Here is a 20,227-nt window from a genome sequence, read left to right on the forward strand (position 1 = left end):
GAAGCAATATGGTGAAACACAGAAATTGTTTATGGAAAATTAAACAATTGCAGCTTTTTATGACAAAGAACATGTAACAGTTGAAAAACAAGTACATGGCGTGACTTTTACCTTACTGACATGCATTTCCAGTGTCATATGCTACAGAGTGCTGCAAAACATACTGCTTTCTTTGAGGATATTACCTTGTTTTGATGGCAAACATGACTTGACAGATGCCTCAGTAGGAGAATTGGATGATATCTGACCTTTTAGTGATATGTCATTTCTAGAAAGCCTTGGTGCAGGTGCTCCATCATGGGACACGTAACAAAGACACACACCAGAGAGCGACATGATTCAAAGCCTTTTATCTCTTTGGGATTTATTTTGGGGTGTGTTTTTTTGTTTTGGTTGGGGTTTTTTAATTGTTTTGGGGTTTTATTTGTTTGGTTGGCTTGGTTTTCTGGTCTGGTTTGGTTTTTTGTTTGGTTTTTACTCTCCTGCATCACATTTTTACTTTCCTGCATCACATTCATTTTAAAGCATGTCATCTATCGGCTTATGCAAAATGAGGTGCCCAACCTAAGTGTTTCTGTCTATTCTACTCCAGGGAATAATCTCTTAGGTTTGTTTTTAGTTACCTAGAGATTTAATTCAAGCAAAGCTGGGCCTGAATCTCAATTACTGCATTTCAGACAGAGATGGATAACTTTAGGCACCTTCAAAGGTCACTTCATCTTGAAGCTGTTCAAGGCCCTGTCTGCCTGCTGTAAACAAATGCAGTGCAAAAGCATTTCACATCTCCAAAAAACACAGCATGTGAGGAACAGCAGTATTGTAGTGCAGTATGATCATGCATCTCCACACACCTTAACCCAGTCCTAGCATAAGTGGCAGTGATTTAGGTGATTAAAGACACCTTCACTATTCAAGTCCCCATAGATAATTATATTTTTTTCCTCTGGGGAACCTCTTTGACTCTCTTCATACCAAAATATATTGCTATGAAGAAGTTCAGGGCTAAAAGAATAAGTCCATTCTTGCTTTTAGCCCAGTACACATTGCCCTAAATTCTGCTCATGCCATCTATAAATTCAAGGAGTTGAAGAGGGTGTAATTACATGGTTTTGTTTTACCATGGAAAATAGATAATTATGGGTAATTCATGGCTCAATTGAGTTGCAGGATAATTAGTACTCCAAGCAAGAAACACTGCCTGGAGATTATGGGGTAATCTTAAAGGAAGTAATGGAATTTATTCTAGTGCTAACTGGGAATTTGTTACACATGTGCCTTGATTGAAGCTTAAAATATTAGTGAAATTGTGGCACAACTTTATTACTATTTAGAAACAGACACAGAGAAAAATAGTTCAAGAGATAACAGTTCTTCCAGAATTCTCAGATCCTAATAATTTTCTTTTACCTGTTAGAGTGTTAATTATGAGATTCCTATTGCCAAAATGCTCCTGACAATGTATATAAAAAAAACCCTGCTGACTTGCAGCTTGCCTTCTAAACTTTTATGTTCAGAAAGTGCTCCCTAACACTATCTCTAGAGTGTGGGTGTGTGCACTTTGTAACATGGTCCACACTCTTGACTCACACAAGAAGACAAGGCAGAACATGCTGCAGAAATTAAGCTGTAGGTTTGTAGTTGGCATGTATCAGGGCATCCAGAGCTGGCACTACAGATGGACAGACATTTCAGGTCAAGAACACAAAGAAGAAGAATCACTAGAAGGATGCACACAGATTTCATCCACAGAAAAATACCTTCACAGACACTTGAATATGACTCACAAAAAAGGGAACATCAAGCCCTTGAAAGTTTAGGCTATATTGTTTAGAAAGAGCTTGCAAGCTAACCAAAGAGATTGTAGGAAAAGCCAATATCCCCAGCCTTTGAAAATATGAGATAAGGAGCTGAAAGGAAGAAAAAAAAGGAGAAACTCCAATGGCTTTGCTGGAAACAATGTGCTACTTCTAAGCAGTCAGTGGAGTATACAGAAAATACATCTGCAAATAAAAACAATATGGGTTTCTCTGACCACAATCTCATCCATGGAAATCAAATCCTATTAGTGTCTATGGCCTGCATTGACTCCTTTTGATGATGTGCTTCTATTCTTACACAACACAGCTGAAGGAAAAGCTATTAACTTCTTGCTAAAGAGATGCTTATTATACAGCCTTTAAAGGAAGAGGTTTTATTATTATTTAGCAATAAAACTTTTAAATGCAAGTCCATTGTATTAGAGTTACTATTATTACCTTTCTTTTTAAATTAGCATTAGATCTGTATACATTTCACATGTAGGCCAGTTGAACACACATTCATCTGTGTACAGAGAACAGAAGTTACTCTGTGGTGCTGGCTCCCACCACTCACCCTTGGCAAAATGGCTTGGACAACAGCTGCTAAGAAATGTGCAACAGTGCAAGCAGTGTAAGTGAACTGAATACTCAGAACGACCTATAAGAGCATCTGAAGGTAATGCTAACCATCAGCTGGAATACACAGTAGCTAGGGAACTACAAAGAGACTCTTGAAATAGAGAAGTCAGCTTAAAAAAAAAATACAAAGCAGCTGTGAAAATTTGCTTGGGAATGACCTGGGAGTGGAGTCAAAACTGGATTTGATACTGCCAGAAGTCACCCTCTGAACTCCTCTGTGGCCATACTGACTTCTGCTTTGGCCAGAGGTTGCACCTTCCCCATCCAGCCTCTGCACTCCAGCTGGATGGCTACTCATCCAGGGCACACAGGCCGGACCCACACCTTTGGTGTGCATATAAAGATCTTGGAGGGGCTATTGATCTAGTTTTACCATTTGGTGCTTCACTGAGTGGTAGGAAGCAGTACAAATGCATACAAAGCTGGAGCCACCACAGTTCCTACAAGTATGTGGAATGTGAGGAGCCCCTAACTTTGCATGGGTGTGAGATGTTTTGGGGAGTAGCTATGGGAGTGACAACTAGAAATCTGTAGGTGTTAATTAACATTGTGTTAACATATAATATTGTAGCTCGTTGGTTGCATTCCCAATATTGATACTTACAGTTCCCTGACTGCTGGTTAATTATATGTCATTAACAAATCAATAAACTGTTTTGGTAATGATCTGATCTAAAGTACCACAAGTGATCTATTTTCCTCTGTGATACCACTAACAGGTTACCAGGAAATTAAACAGTGCTACTGGAAACTCTCAGAACCTGGGACAAGACTATTGATACCTCTCCTTTGTCAGATCATCCCTGGTGTTATTTTGGCCCAGGCCAACCAGTACTCTTCTGTTGACAACGGAGTTTGGAATCAATATGGATGGCCAATATGATCTAAGCATTGTTCAGTTTGATTAAGGAGCCTCTACAGCTTATATGGACACACAGACTCACAGAGCATAGTTGGCATAGCTTCATTGGTTCCCCACAATTGTCCACACGTCCTACTGTTATACATTATTGGTTAAACCGCTAATATCACGTGAAGTTGTTGATCAACGTATGCATCCTGTTGTGCCAAGGTAACTCTTTGTGTTTACAGCTACCAGCACTTTGTTTTAGCTACATGCTGCTAGCACAGCACTATTTTGCTAAACTGCTAATTACTTCTACACTTATGCTAAGCATGGCCTACCACTATATCAAGCTCTAAGCTCTATTACCAGATTGCTCACGCTACTTATTGCTATGATTGCCACACTCTTCCAAATATTCTTGCATTTAATTTGGGAGTTAATGGGGGACACATACAGCTCAATAGACAGTTTTCACACAGCCAGTCACTTGTGGAAGCTAAGTACAGTTAAACCAGGGAGAGATACAAGCTGTTTCTCATGAGATGGCCTCAGGAACTGTGCCACCAGTTTGGAGACGTGTTTAACTCACCAGTATAAATACAACCCCACTATTAAAAAATAACAACTTTCACAACATTAGGACAGACATCTAGATCAAGAATTTTTGCCCCTAAATCTTGGAAGCAATCAAGACCTAAATGTAATTTTCACCTCTCCGCCAGGGAATTACAAATCTCTTTAAGTGCAGAAAACTATGTCACATGGGGCTGCTCTTGATCTCCCACACAGATGGGAAACCTCGAAGGATCTGGTGAAAGAACAGCCTGCAGACTGTGGAGCCAATCCCAGAAGTGAACTTGTTATATTTAATTAGCCTCATGGTCGTATTGAGAGAGTTAACAGTATCTTAATAAATTGCCATTGTACTCATGCTGTTTTAAAATGATAGTGTGCAGCACCCTAAGTTATATCTGAAAAGAGACCCTTGATAGAGTCAACTCATTAACAGCACTGTCGTGGAGTGAAGAACAGCAGCCTTTAATTATATAACTGCATGCAGTCTTCTGACAGTTTGTTATGCACATGATAAACCAAGGGCTTACATTTTGCTTTTTTAACCCAGATTTCAAGGCCATTTTAAACAGCCCACTGTAACTATGAGGTGCATTCAGAAACCCTTAACGTGTCTCTGTTAAAATGGCAACATCCATCACATGCAGCGTCTTGGGCCCTGGGGTACCCAGATGGCTCATTTCAATTCCCTTGATGGATGAAAATTAAAAGTTTGCAAAAGAAGGTTTGCACATCTCCACAAAGATGAAAGCAACCTCTAGGAGGAACACTGGGGTTAATGCTAGAAGATCCTCACACCATAACTTTGGAACTCACAAAAATAAATGGTTATTGCTTCCATGTAGCAATTTACACTCTCATGGAGTATTCACGTGGTTTGCTGCAACACACAGAGTTTCTTGAAAGAAATTAACTTCAGAAGCTGATCTATGTTGCTCACACTTTATTGCAGGATTGCAAAGGAAGCAATATTTTCTGAGTCTGCATGATCTTAATAAATTGTTGCTTTCTATCCCTTCTTATTGTTGTTGGGCTTTTTTTTCCTATAGAAACAAGAAGAAATAGAACTGCCTGAAATAGCCTAAAAGCATCATCCAGGAGATACAAGAGGCAGTTGTGTGACAGCTGTATGATGGAGTATCTTGTACATCATAGGGCCAGAATTGTGCTGTTGACAGTGCCAGCACCTCTGCAATGGTACTTGAGTGAATAATGCTTGCAGATCTTCCATTTGTGGCCTGTGTGAGGAGTAAAAAGTTAGTGTTTGAGGACAGCACATTTGTAATAAGCTGTGCTAAATCCTGCCCCTTAAGACAGCTGTATCATCCAGACACTCATGTATTTGAGTGACAGCAAAATGTTCTGATTGTACATGTGGTTGACAAGCAGAAGCAGGCAATTGTTTGTCAATACTCTCTTTTTTTCTCACCCCTGACATCATTCAGCAAGATATTCATTGCCAATCCAAACTCAGCCCAGTATGCTTAGGCTCTTAAAAGATGTAGCTGGTTTGGCCTGTGCTAAATATGGAAGAGAAAGCAAGGCATCCTTCAGTAAAGTTCAACATTTTCATGTGTATTTAATACAACTGGTCTGCATTTGCCTGACCTTATCTAACTGCAGCCAAACACAAGGAAATCTTCATCACTCTAGCCCCAGGAAATAGGCAGTGACCCTTTACAGCAACAGAATGCCAGCTTGCATATTTTCATTCTAACCTGAGTCAAAGTGATCCTTGCTGTCTCACTTATTATAATTAGTTGAAACTTCTGAACTGCTTCACAGGTTCATAGAATGATTTGGCTTGGAAAGGACCTTAAAGATCATCCAGTTCCAAGTCCCTGCCATGGACAGGGACACTCTTCGCTAGACCTGATTGCTGAAGGTCTCAGCCAGCCTGGCCTTGAACACCAGGGAGGCAGCATCCATGACCTTCCTGGACAACTTGTTCCAGTGTCTCACCACCCTTACTATAAAGAATTTTCTTCTAATACCTAATCTAAACTTACCTTCCTCAAACAATCCATCCCCTCTCACCCTGTCAGTATAAGCCCTTCTAAAAAGAGCATTCCTGGCATTCACATCAGCCTCTTTTTAGTACTGGAAGGCCACTATAAGGTCTCCTTGGAGCTTTCTTTTCTCCAGGCTGAACAGCTCTAGTTCTTCTAGCCTGTCCCCATAGGGGAGGTGCTCCAGTCCTCTGATCATCTTCCTGGCCCTCCTTTGGACCCACTCCATCAGTCTGATGTCCTTGTTATGCTGGGGGCACCAGGACTGGATGCAGTACTCCAGGTGGGGTCTCATGATAGCAGAGTAGAGAGGGGAGAATCACTTCCCTTATCCTGATGCAATTCAGGATACAGTTTGCCTTCTGGGCTGTAAGCACACATTACTGGCTCATTGAATACAATAATTCTGTTCACTTTAAATTAGATTAAATATTCAGCACCTGAATGCTATGCCAGGAGGGTAGGATGAACTTGGTGGTAGGGAGAGGGACCATCTCAGCAGCTGTCACAGGTACCACTCATGGCACAGTATCACATTGTCACAGTATAACCAAGGTTGGAAGAGACCTCGAGGATCATCGAGTCCAACTTACCAACACAGACCTCATGACTAGACCATGGCACCAAGTGCCACATCCAATCTCCTCTTGAACACCTCCAGGAACGGTGACTGCACCACCTCCCTGGGCAGCACATTCCAATGATGAACAACTCGCTCGGTGAAGAACTTTCTCCTCACCTCGAGTCTAAACCTCCCCTGGCGCAGCTTGAGACTGTGTCCTCTTGTTCTGGTGCTGGTTGCCTGGGAGAAGAGACCAACCCCTTCCAAAACTTTCCAACCCCATGCTGCCTCTACAACCACCTTTCAGGTAGTTGTAGAGGCAGCACACACCCACATCATCCTCTCAAGCTCGAGCACAGGGATCGCACCAGCTCATGGAGTTTATTTACCAGGTTAGCAACACTTCCCAAAGCAGCTCCTGAGTCTGAATATCTGCACCATTAAGGCCTGGTGATGGCATTCACTATCAGACTAGCAAAACCATAGCTTCAACAGCATTTCTCTCAAAGTGGCAGAATCAACCAAGTTCAACACACCCCATCAACCTCACCTCTTTACTTTGTTGCTTCAGTTTCCCTAGTTAAAAAATCTTGCGTTGAACTTGGAGCTTTCTACTCACTCACTTCCATCAAATCTTTACCAATTATCACTTACTTTGACCTTGTTATTATGAATTGAGAATTGAATGAAAGACCTGAGGGAGAATTTATGAAAAAAATATATTTTTGGCATATATATTTTTCATCCAACCACCTCATTTCAGTTTGAGAAAGATGGTTTTCTCCACACTTCCACAGAGAGACTCCAGCTGCCACCTGAGGGTGCTGGGGCCAGAGCACAGGGCATATTATTAGAAAAATATAAATCATAGATAAAAAAAATTCCTGGGAATTGGTGTCATTCAAAGAACAATTTCTTTTTCTCTGGGTGAGCTTGTCATCAGAAGACTTACCTGCACAGTGCTTTCCTGTCCATCTACAAGACAGGTAACAGCAGTAATCTGATATCTCTGACAGAGTAACTATTGAAAAAAATCTTAAATTGCCTGATGACAGCTCATGCTGGCTTTCAGATCTCTCCTAAGGTAGGCAAGAGTGATTTCTGTTGTCTTCCTCAAATAACTTTCCCTATAAAGTCATCACTTTTGCAGCCTTTTGATATTTAACACCTTGCAAATTGGCTTAATGCTTGAGAGTTTGTATTTCATGTTGGGTTTCTCAGCGCTTGTAAAGGCAGTGGTCCATCTCACACATCACATCAGGCAAATCAGGAAAGAATTTGTGTTTGGCCTGGGGGGACAATGACTGAATCCCTCACTCATAGAATCATAGAATCAGTCAGGGTTGGAAGGGACCACAAGGATCATCTACTTCCAATCCCCCTCCCATGGGCAGGGACACCCCACACTAGATCAGGCTGGCCAGAGCCTCGTCCAGCCTGGTCTTAAACACTTCCAGGGATGGCGCCCCAACCACCTCCCTGGACAACTCATTCCAGGGCTTCACTACTCTCATGGTGAAGAACCTCCTCCTCACATCCAGCCTGAATCTCCCCACCTCCAGCTTCATTCCATTCCCCCTAGTCCTATCACTACCTGAGATCCTGAGAAGTCCCTCCCCAGCCTTCCTGTAGGCCCCCTTCAGATACTGGAAGGACACAATGAGGTCACCTCGGAGCCTTCCCTTCTCCAGACTGAACAGCCCCAACTTCTTCAGTCTGTCCTCATAGGAGAGGTGCTCCAGCCCTCTGATCATCCTTGTGGCCCTTCTCTGGACACCTTCCAGCACCTCCACATCCCTCTTGTAATAGTGGCTCCAGAACTGAAGGCAGTACTCCAGGTGGAGCATAGCATTTTGCCAAGCCACACCTCTCCATCACCAACAGTGTTAGTCTCCAGTGCCTAGTAATGCCCTGGGCATAGGGGAGAGCAGATAATGTGGTGGAGGGGGCTTCAAGCTGAAAGCATGTTATGGCCAGCTGTGTGCACTGCTTCCTGACAGTGAGCTCCCCAGGCTAATTTTCAAGTTTCAAAAAAAAGAGTACATATTATTAAACACCTTTATCTTTATAAAAACAAACAAACAAGCAAGAAAAAGAGAAAAAGACCCACAGCACTCGCCTTTCAGTGGCTCATGGGAGCAGATATGTTGACTGGAAAGATGTTCTTTATAATAGAGGCTAGTTTTTTCATCAGTTGAAAGTGTGTTGAGATTGAGGAGACAAGATGGCCCAAGCCTTCAAGAGCAATTGCCCTGCTGGTGTCATTCAAATCAAAAAGGCATATCTTTCTGCTGCATGTTTTGCAGCATGCAAACCCCAGAAATTCCTGGAAGTGCATACAGGATGGTGGTCTTTTGCCATAAAAAGTTTTACATTCTAACATAATGTCTATCATGATCACTTTTGAGGGGTTATTTTTGTTTTCATCATCCCATTAGCAAAAAGTGATACCTCTTTAGCTCTAATTAGACCACTATCATAGAGTCCATTAATAATGCAATAACCCCTTTATCTGTTTTCTTCCTCTTCAGAGCTCTTAAATCAGGGCTTATGCAGCAGGTTGCATTTGCTTTGAAAATCCATTAGCCTTCTGCCTCACTTGTGAGATGTCCAAGGGACACAAATGGATAGACATGTAATTTTATTTATTTATTTGTTGTGCTTTTTGCTTTTAGGCTAGATGTAAAACGATGGTGGCAGTGGCGGGGGGTGGGGAGAAGGGGCACACAATAATTTCTGGTGTCACAGCCTTACAGCTTAATTTGTCATCTTACTTTTCACATGCAAGATTCTGACAGCATTGATCACCTGAATCTGTTAAACAATTTTTTCATGAGGCTGACACTCTGCCCTGGTGCTTGCATCTATCAACTTCTGCCTGATTTATTGGCTTAATAATGGGAAATCATTTGGTAGCCCAGCTCTATTTTGCCTGAACACTGACCTGTGACCTTAATTTGCTGCCTTTTGAGGTTCTTTGTTCTCCCATAACAGGTAGCTCACTAATCAGCAGAAGCAGCTTCATAAAGTTAGATAAATATTTAACTGAGAACTAGGAATATGAATGTCTGCACTAGTTCTCTTTGGAAAAGTATAAATAACCCAGACTAAACAGAAGTACTGAAATCAAAGGCACGCTTGCAGAAAGGATGAGATTTGGCACTCCCTTAATATTTCATGCCTTTCCTATTTCAAAATATTGATGAACAGCTGTTATGAATTTCTGAAATAAAAGAAAGGCTTCCCTTGCTGCTAGTCTTTAAAACAAAATCCAGAAAGCAAAACCAGCCATTTTCTGTACTGGGTACCAAAAATGAGACTAATTGGAATTATGTAATACCATAAGCTCAGAAGCACTGGCCTCAGATCATTGCAAAAATTTGGTGTATTACCACAACAGAGACCTAATTTAGAGCATGTTCTTACATCTTATTTTAAAAATGAAAATCTTTGTAAGTGCTTTGCTGTAAGGACATTGTCAGCCTTCTTAGCCCTACTCCTGGAAAAGACCTCAGAGATCATCAAGTCCAACCTGTCATAGAATCATAGAATCAATAAGGTTGGTAAAGACCTCAAAGATCATCAAGTCCAACATATCACCCAACACCTCATGACGACTAAACCATGGCACCAAGTGCCACGTCCAATCCCCTCTTGAACACTTCCAGGGATGGTGACTCCACCACCTCCCTGGGCAGCCCATTCCAATGGCTAACGACTCTCTCTGTGAAGAACTTTCTCCTCACCTCAAGCTTAAACTTCCCCTGGTGCAGCTTGAGACTGTCCTTTTGTTCTGGTGCTGGACCCCATGGCAGGCTGACAGACATGCAGTCAGTGCTCGAGTGTGGCCATTCATTCACTTCAAGGGAAAAAAAGACCCAAACCCCCACTTCTAACAGTGACATCTTCAAAATTCCTATCGTTTATCTCTGTAATGCACAAGTATCACATTCATGGGCTGTTGTCAGTCAAATTAAGAGCATGCTATTTAACGCCTGTCCCCCAGATAGCAAAAATAAGTGAAAACATATTGATTTGCTTCTTTCAGTGTATGTCAATTGTGTGCATAATATTTGAAGGTTAATAGAGTGACAGTGATGTACCAAACCATACAAACAATATCTTTCTAGCAATGGACAATTTCCCTGTGAAATGGGTTGGAAAGAATGTGATAATATACAGAAGACTATATTAAAATGATGGCCCTTCAATCTGATGAACACTGGAAATGCTACTTGCTCAAAGGCACCATTCAAATTAGAAAGAGCTATCTATACGTTGTCTTGATAACTGCTATACACCTCTGCACATACCCTCACATGTATATTATTCTGTGAACTTGTTTATAGCTTACTTATCAGATCTGCTTAGATAAGAACCCATTATAAGGAAAACTTGAATTGTTGCACCAGGAGTGCTGCAGCTGTTCAAGCATAGCTTGTAAACAACAACCCCCCCTCAACTTATGTCATATAATTTGCCCTGCAAGACTGTCATCCTTAATAAAAAATGCTATTAGCAAATATAACTTTTAATACTTAAATGATAAAATATTGCTGCAAGAGAGTCTTAATTGAGATCTCAACCTCTGCACAGTTTTCCCTGTACTTAATGGAATCAGAAATGTTTTAAGATCAATTAGCAATTATAAGAAGTGTATTTTGCTCCCCTAAAGACAACTTTTTCTACTCTCAAAAGAGCCCAAGTATTTCTGAGGAGCTGCAGGGTGCCTTATATTACATCACAGAGAGCAAACTCGTGATTTTCTTTCTTCCAATGCACCTTCACTTTCACTAGGACTCTCCATATATGTAACTGAGAAATTACATAGAAGATACTTTACCTTCCTCCTGAATATGCAATGGCACTGTTCTGAATTTATCCAGATGAAATTATGCTCTCTAAATGTAGAGGCTCACTCAGGGTAACATTTTATCTAATTTCTACATTAAAACACCATTCCACCAGTTGGTTGATAAATTCTCATATTAAATCTCTAAAGACTCTGTTCCTCATATTATGGAAATTAGGATGAAGGTTTGAACTTGAATGTATAAATCAAACAGAAGTTAGAAATCTTTTGCTAAAAAGAAAAATAAAAAAAAAGATTATGGCTATCAACTAAACACCAAGATAAATTATCATTGTTATTTGCAAGGAAGTGCATTAGCTGGTGATCATAGGAGAAAAGAGACCTATGCTATTCGAAATAGCTCCCTAAAATATTCTACCACAGAAGTAAACATGTTTAAGCATGGATATTTATAGGCAGCTGGAAAGAGAAACATTACAGCTGCTGGATAGGATAGAATAGGATAGGATAGGATAGGATAGGATAGAATAGAATAGAATAGAATAGAATAGAATAGAATAGAATAGAATAGAATAGAATAGAATAGAATAGAATAGAATAGAATAGAATAGAATAGAATAGAATAGAATAGAATAGAATAGAATAGAATTAACCAGGTTGGAGAAGACCTTTGAGATCATCAAGTCCAACCTATGATCCAACACCATCTAATCAAATAAACCATGGCACCAAGCACCCCATCCAGTCTCTTCCTAAACACCTCCAGTGATGATGACTCCACCACCACCCTGGGCAGCCATTCCAATGGCCATTCTCTCTGTGAAGAACTTCTTCCTAACATCCAGCCTAAACCTCCCCTGGTGCAGCTTCAGACTGTGTCCTCTTGTTCTAGTGCTGGTTGCCTTGGTAAAGAGACCAACCTCCACCTGGCTACAACTTCCCTTCAGGTAGTTGTAGACAGCAATAAGGTCTCCTCTGAGCCTCCTCTTCTCCAGGCTAAGCAACCCCAGCTCCCTCAGCCTCTCCTCATAGGGCTTGTGCTCCAAATCCCTCTCCAGCTTTGACCTTTCCTAAACTGAGGGGCTCAGAACTGGACACAGTACACAAGGTGTGGCCTCCAAATGGACATGTGGGGTGCCACAATTCCAGCTCAACATTACCTAAGACATTCAGATTATTAATGACCTTAAAGTGGCCCAAAGCACTGAGGAAACATTTAGATGAATTTTAGATTCTAAAATGAGATTACATTACAAATCACCAAACACCTTCGGAGCTGTAACACAAACCTAGGAACTTTCCACAGTATTTCCCAGAAAAAAAGATAGCCCATGTGCTGTGAGAGCAATATTAACAGCCAGGTAAAGGCAACTCCAGTTTTTTTTCCCTTTGCTGTTTTATTTGTTTTATTTGTTTGTTTGCTTGTTTTTCTCTCCTGTACCACCAGCTGAAATTGAGGCAGACTGTGACATTAAAAGTTCAAAGGAATGCAAACACAGGACCCAGAGCTCAGAATCCCATCAGCTCCATTCCTCTGAAGGAACCTACCATGAAGGGATGACAGAAGTGCTTTTGTCATCAGGTGCTGAAGGGAACCATAGTAAAGCCTCCATTTGATGATGTAAATGGGTTCTCCAAAGGGGTGACTGTACTTACAGGCTTTGCCAAACATAGAGATTAATAAAAATGCTTCCAAAGAGGAAGATGAATGTGCTTTGCAAGGTTAATAGAGACCAACATATTCCAAGCACTAAGGGAGAATGAAGCCAGGGAGAAAAGGGAGCAGTGCGGAGAGCGTTAGCCAGAGAGCTGTTCAGAGAAAATCTACAGAGCCTACTCAGAAACTTGAACTGTATGTGAAAGAGGAAAGCCTGCTCAATAATGCAGGAATGAGGGAACTGTGATCAGAGCAATGCAGCTGATAATGATGTCAACATTTTGGATGTGTAGAAAGGGAGGATGTTTTAAGTAGTGAAGATGAAACAAAGATCTACCGTAAAAAAATGCTGAGATTTCAGCAGCACAGATATAAAAGAATAAGAGTACTTGTGGAAGAGAGAGAGGAAAGATGACAGGAGTTTGTCATAAAATCAGCTTTTAGCTGAAGCTACTTGGGAACTCAGAAGACTTCTTAGGTCTAGTTCACTATTGATTTCACACTCAGAAAGGACTAATTTTTACTTAAACAGAAATGGCTCATATTTTGGTATCAGAGTCAGGAAATATCCATTGCAAATTTTCAGAGACTAGGAGGAGAAGGAAGTGAAAGGGAATTCATCTTTGTATGGACACCTGAGGGGTGGATCACTCAAAGATTGCAGTGATCCTAGGCTCATGAATATCATGCTTTGTTTCCTTTATTTCCCCCCTCCCAGTAAATCCTAACTTTTATTGTCATTTAGTCCTTGTTTGATGGCCCTTCTAAAGCACTCCATTAAGTAAGGCCAAAGGCCACTGCATAAAAGATCTGAATTTCCCAAAGTACTGAATGTGATTGGGCTGTTGACAGATAACAAGATTTTATACTGCAAAACACAGTGCAATATGAGTGATATAGAATAAGTGCTGCTGTACCCTGAACCAGTTCAGATGGCCCTTTCTCTTCCTTCTTTGTGATTGCCACTGAAAATAAATTGGGAGGCAAAAAAAGCTTTTATTGGTTTTTGAATGCTTCTATTGGGAAAAATGTACAAGTGGATCCGCCTTACAACCTCATCAGAGCAGTACAGGCTATGTCAACATTAACAAATGATTTGATGCAATGCAATGGAAGCAGATATGCAGAGCAGTGCTGAGAGATGGGTGTGGTAAGACCAGTTCTAGCCTGGCCATACGGAGAGCCCCCTACTCATTGGAGGACAATTAGATGTGCTCCAGATGTCCAATATCCACTTCATTTCTATCCGAAAGGATTCTAGTTTAGGATAGAATAAACCAGGTTGGAAGAGACCTTCAAGATCATCATGTCTAACCCACCAATCAATCCAACCCACCCAAACAACTAACCCATGGCACCAAGCACCCCATCAAGTCTCCTCCTGAACACCTCCAACGATGGTGACTCCACCACCTCCCCGGGCAGCCCATTCCAATGGGCAATCACTCTCTGTATAGAACTTCTTCCTAACATCCAACCTAAACCTCCCCTGGTGCAGCCTGAGACTGTGTCCTCTTGTTCTGGTACTGGCTGCCTGGGAGAAGAGACCAACATCTGCCTGTCTACAACCTCCCTTCAGGCAGTTGTAGAGAGCAATAAGGTCACCCCTGAGTCTTCTCCTCTCCAGGCTAAGCAACCCAGCTCCCTCAGCCTCTACTCATAGGGCTTGTGTTCCAAACCCCTCACCAACTTTGTTGCCCTTCTCTGGACTCTTTCCAGCAAGTCAACCTCCTTCCTAAACTGAGGGGCCCAGAACTGGACACAGTACTCGAGGTTTACCTACCTTAAAGGCAGCTCCACAAGGAAAATAAAAAAGCATCAAGTCAGATACCAGAAAAAAACTAACTCAAAAACAAGCTCCTAATCTGAACTGTAGCTGCACCCATCAATGCAATCCTGAACTCTTTCCACAGGAATTTCTGCTCCTCTGCAGCAGGAGCTGATGTCCCAGAAACAAATGCACATTAGCTCTGCCTCAATGCAGTGCAGTATGAATCTGTCAATGCAGACAGAAAAAGACAATTTTAACTGTAAGTGTATGAAAGTGCTTCAGATCTGTAATTGCTCAGATTAAAAAAGGAAAGGCCTAAAAAGGCCTCACTGAATACCATTTGGGTTTGAATGCATTTCTATTGCTGTTCCTCTTGGAAATAAAAATGCAAGAGCTCCCTCACCCATAACTATTAGTGCAGAAAATCCTTAAACTCTATTTTTAGCAAGAGAAAGAACAATGCAAAATCTTAATAAGAAACATTGGCTTGTTCATTAGTGCTGATTAATGTACCGTTCACATGTGACAGAAAAACAAAGCAAACATCCAGAACTGGCATTAATCGGCACTGCTACAAAGCCTATCCTCTCTCGTTGCTTAAATAATTCATTTTCAGCTCTCAAAATGAGGTGAAGTGGCAAAACAGACCAATTTCTTGCAGCGCTCCATTTAGTGCATCACAAAGTTTAAGCAGCTGTGCAAGCCCACAGAAAAGTCACTTGCAAAAAAATTGTGTTCCCACCAAAATCTCCCATTGAATGCAAAGAAGTTGCAGAGCAAATTAGAAGTGTAGGGGAGTTAAACTTCTCTTATTTACTCTGCAATTCTTGTAAAGAGACTAGCTAATTTATGGAATCTGGTAGCTGAAGTTACCAATTTGAAGCAAGATATAGTTGGGTTGGTAAAGTAGATAAATGTCTGACCTCTAAGTACTCCTTATCTGGTCTAAATAGACATACTTGCAAGCACTCTAGCTTTCCTTTGGTCTGAGGAAACAGATGAGAGAGAGACAGTCACATCATTATGCCTTCCAGCATCTGGAGAACCACACACTTAGAGACTGCAATTAGCAGTACTCCCAATGCAGCTTAGATAAAGCAAAGTGAATTTGTAGGAGGGAATAATATTACAGCAAAACAAGCATTAGAAGAGTTGTTAGAAGACAGATACATTCTTGGCTTCATTTATATTCCCTGACATAGAAATTTGCCATCAAAAGAAGACCCAGATCATAACAGACTACTACAATTTCTATTCTATTCTAACTTCTGTGATTACTGAAATCTCTGCTTTCTGAATATCACATTTTCCTGTGCAATGTAAGTGTAAGACATCATCATGGCAGCATTATACTGGGATCTGAATTTTCCAGGTAGTTGTTCAGTTGCAATTCTTCTATTTTGCAACTTAGTTTTATATAACTGTGTTTAATATCATATATGATATGAACTGGGGTTGTTTAGCCTGGAGAAGAGGAGGCTCAGGGGAGACCTTAGTGCTGTCTACAATTACCTGAAAGGAGGTTGTAGCCAGGTAGGGGTTGGTCTCTTTTCCCAGGCAATCAGCACCAGAACAAGAGGACACAGTCTCAAGCAGTGCCAGGAGAGGTTTACGTTGGATGTTAGGAAGAAGTTCTTCATAGAAAGAGTGATTGGCCATTGGAATGTGCTGCCCAGGGAGGTGGTGGAGTCACCATCACTGGAGGTGTTCAAAAAGGGATTGGACATCACACTTTGAAGCCATGGTTTAGTAGTCATGAGGTGCTGGGTGACAGGTTGGACTTGATGATCTCTGAGGTCTTTTCCAGCCTTATTGATTCTATGATTCTATGATATGCAATAAATTGTATATCTATATCAAAGTCAAGTTAACCTATTTTGAGCTTGCCTTTGAAATGTTTTGATGCACCATAAATTATCATTTAACTTAATTTTGTGCTGCTGAATTTTAAAACAAGAGATACTAGACAAAAAAGCAGTTTGAACAGGGGAGACTATATGGATAATGAGCAAAGATGTTCTCTTCATGTCAATTTACTCTTCATTAGCTTGACAATCACTTTAACTTCCTCTTAAACCTTCTGATCCTGAAACTAAACCTATTTCTATGTAACACCAAGCTCTCTCAGCTTTTGCCTTTATACTATTCAGCACATCATCACAGCACCATATAATCCACTCTGCTGGGCTCTTTTGCAGTGACCTATGGAGAGAGGCCAAAATCTGTGAACTGCAGTCTCGTGAAGCAACAGGCTGCTGTTCATCAGCTGTGTAGTGATCACTGAGAAGAAGCAGCTATCACGCATGCTCAGTTTAGTTTGGACTATTGCTGCCCAGAATGTGCTCCTACACAGCTTCATAGTAGAATAAAAAAAGAAAAATAAAATCAAAAGAAAACCCTGACAGTCACTGAGGATACATTTGAACTGACAAGATGTCACATTTGTGGCTTAGTGTAGTTTTTTTAAGCCCACTAAGGGATCTGTAGCTCCCCACTGCTACTGTCACACTCAAGGTCAGGTAACTCGTTCAGATCTAATTTTGCTCTTATGCTTACACTGTAGCAGTGGTAACATTGCACTTGAGATCTTGTAGAAACAAGGTGTCTTGCAGTTATGAGGCACATATCCCATTTAGAATCTCCAGATTCTCTAACAATATTTACTTCTACCAAAACATTAAGCCATATGTTGTTATTCATAGTTTTATGGATTTTTTTCCATATTGCTTCTTTTTATTTCAAGCATAAAAATGAGCTTAAAAATGTGGATACTTAGATGTCTTCCTTGAAAGATGACTCACAGTCCAACCTGTACTTGCAAAATTCAACTCCTGCCTTTCACATTTGTGTGTCTAAAGAAACTGTGTTCTCTGTTGGTTTGTTTTTGGTTGGTTTTTATTTCTCATTTGAATTTCACAGCTGTACACCTCTTGGCAGATGTAAAAGATTAAATGCAGTCAAAATCTTTCACACCCCACCCCCCCTGCCCCGACTTCTCAAATAATCCACAAATGGGCATCATTGTCAGCAGCTATTGATGAAACCACAAATCAATAAGACACTTGAACCTCTGAATGAATTAAGAATCCTGTGAGTCCCCATGTACACTAACGCTAACTGTTGCAAAACTTCAATGCCATCCACTTCTAGCTATTCTCCACTCCCCTTGTTGTCATCCGTGCTCCGCCCAAGGACAGCACCTGGATACAGAGAAGCTGAATGCTGTTTCAGGTCTTTTGTGAGTTACTTGTATCAGAGTCTGAAGCTAAGTAAATAAAAATACACTAAATAGCTGTTCAAAGCCTGCTGCAGCTCCTCCTGTCAGCCACTTTCATTCAGTAATCCACTGGGGTGTGACCCCTGCCAGTAAAATCCATATACACTGTAGGGATAGGGTGGTTTCATAGATGTAGTGAACCACATCTTCACCAGCAACTTAGAAAATCCTAATAGTTGTGTGCAATTCATTAAGATAATTCTGAACCACACCTTCCCAAGCCCCTGTGAAATCTGAGAGGGGAATGTTAGAGAAGAGTAATTTGCTTTTTTGTACTTGCAGCTATCTATGGCTAAAAGTCTAGTGCCTTGTATCATAAAGAGACTTACAAAACTTGTACAGTGATCATTCCAAGAGAGGTTTTGTAAAATTCCTAATAAAAATAAAGTCTGCCTACCAACTTCATCCATGATGTGCACAATGAATAATAATGTCAGCCATTCATCAGCCCACATAACCATTGGCACAGAGAACAATGTACTTCACTCATCTGCTATATTACACAGTCTCAAGCTGTGCCAGAGGAAGTTTAGGCTGGAGGTGAGGAGAAAGTTCTTCCCAGCAAGAGAGATTGACCATTGGAATGTGCTGCTCAGGGAGGTGGTGGAGTCACCATCACTGGAGGTGCTCAAGAGGGGATTGGATGTGGCACTTGAAGCCATGGTTTAGTAGTCATGAGGTCTTGGGTGACAGGTTGGACTTGATCTCTGAGGTCTTTTCCAACCTTATTGATTTTATGAGTCTATGATTAAATGCATGGAAACATAAATGCATCTGAATCAATTTACAAACAAAAGCACATAGCTGAACTCTGAAATTCTCTCCATTTTCCTTCTTCTCAACAGCAACATCCCTCTCTTTTAAACACATTTATTTGATTAATTACACAGGCTGAAGTTGCTCCTTGTATATTCGCACTGACCACCATAGAAGAAGGCTCCCCAGTGCTAGAGTCAGAGAGCAGAAAGTGGGTCATCCTGGCCAGCAAAGAGCATCCTACAATTGCCAGCCTCTGGCACCATCTGATTTCAGATGTCAGCCACACAGCACCATTCACACTCCCTTTCAGGGGGAGCTCCACAATTCACTAAATCTAATTATCTAAAGGTGCTTATTAAGATTCAGATAGTAGCTATAATTTCATAATCCCATGTTATTATTACTATTAAATAGTCACTACAACAGGAAATTTCTCTCTTTTCTTGTGTTTACATTCTTCAGGCAGTTGTGCAGTTATCTGTCCTTGTCACATCTTGTCCAAAATGTGACTTTAGGCTCTTTGAATCTTTGTCTTTAAAAGGAATCCCATTAGCCCTGTCATCAGTTGCACTGCTGTGATCTTTCAGTTTGTCAATATCTTTTTTGATAACAAGCTTTAGAGATAAGACATTTGAACTTGGGTGTTGCACAAAACCTTTTGATACAGGAAAAGGCCTGGAGGATGAAGCACGATGGCTTTCTCCAGTCCAAATAGCGAACACTGATCATTAGAAGGGAAGGCTGCTGTGATATTTAACCAATAGATTAATGAGAACAAGAAGGACACTTTAAGGATTAGGAAGTCTTTGCATAAGAAAGAACCAATATTTCAGAGCCACTTGGAAGTTTTCTTTCCAAAAAGAGAACCAGTCTAAGGTTTCAAGTCTAACTGCAGCACGTAACAGTGACTGTTAATATAACTTTGAATATTCCTGTGCTTTTACCTTCATCAAAAGTATTGCTGGAATGTTCCATTTTTATTTTTATTCTTATATGTTTATTTATTTATATTTTTACAAGGCAAACTTAACAACCCAGCTACACAACAGAGCAAGGTAATATCACCTGAAATCCCTCAAGCTTGTTGGTATCCACCAGCCATTCACAAAACACATGGGGTCTTTTTTTTGGCAGTGACTACTTCTTTGCTTTGGTGAGAATTTTTGTTGGTTGGTTGGTTTGTTTACTTTTATATCTGATCATGGTTTGAGTTTTGCAACAGAAACAACTTTTTCATTTTGACATATTTGTTCTACAGAGGCAATAAATATTTAAGGAAAATAATGAGGAGCAGGATTCTAGAGACTGGAAAGACATAGAATAGGATCATAAAATCATAGAATCAACAAGGTTGGAAAAGACCTCAAAGATCATCAAGTCCAACCTGTCACCCAAGACCTCATGACTACTAGTCCATGGCACCAAGTGCCACGTCCAATCCCCTCTTGAACACCTCCAGGGATGGTGACTCCACCACCTCCCTGGGCAGCACATTCCAATGGCTAACAACTCTTTCTGTGA

This window comes from Melanerpes formicivorus, unplaced genomic scaffold, assembly GCF_026170545.1.
Source record: "Melanerpes formicivorus ecotype bairdi unplaced genomic scaffold, bMelFor1.0.p_v2 SCAF_11, whole genome shotgun sequence".
Classification (NCBI taxonomy): Eukaryota; Metazoa; Chordata; class Aves; order Piciformes; family Picidae; genus Melanerpes; species Melanerpes formicivorus.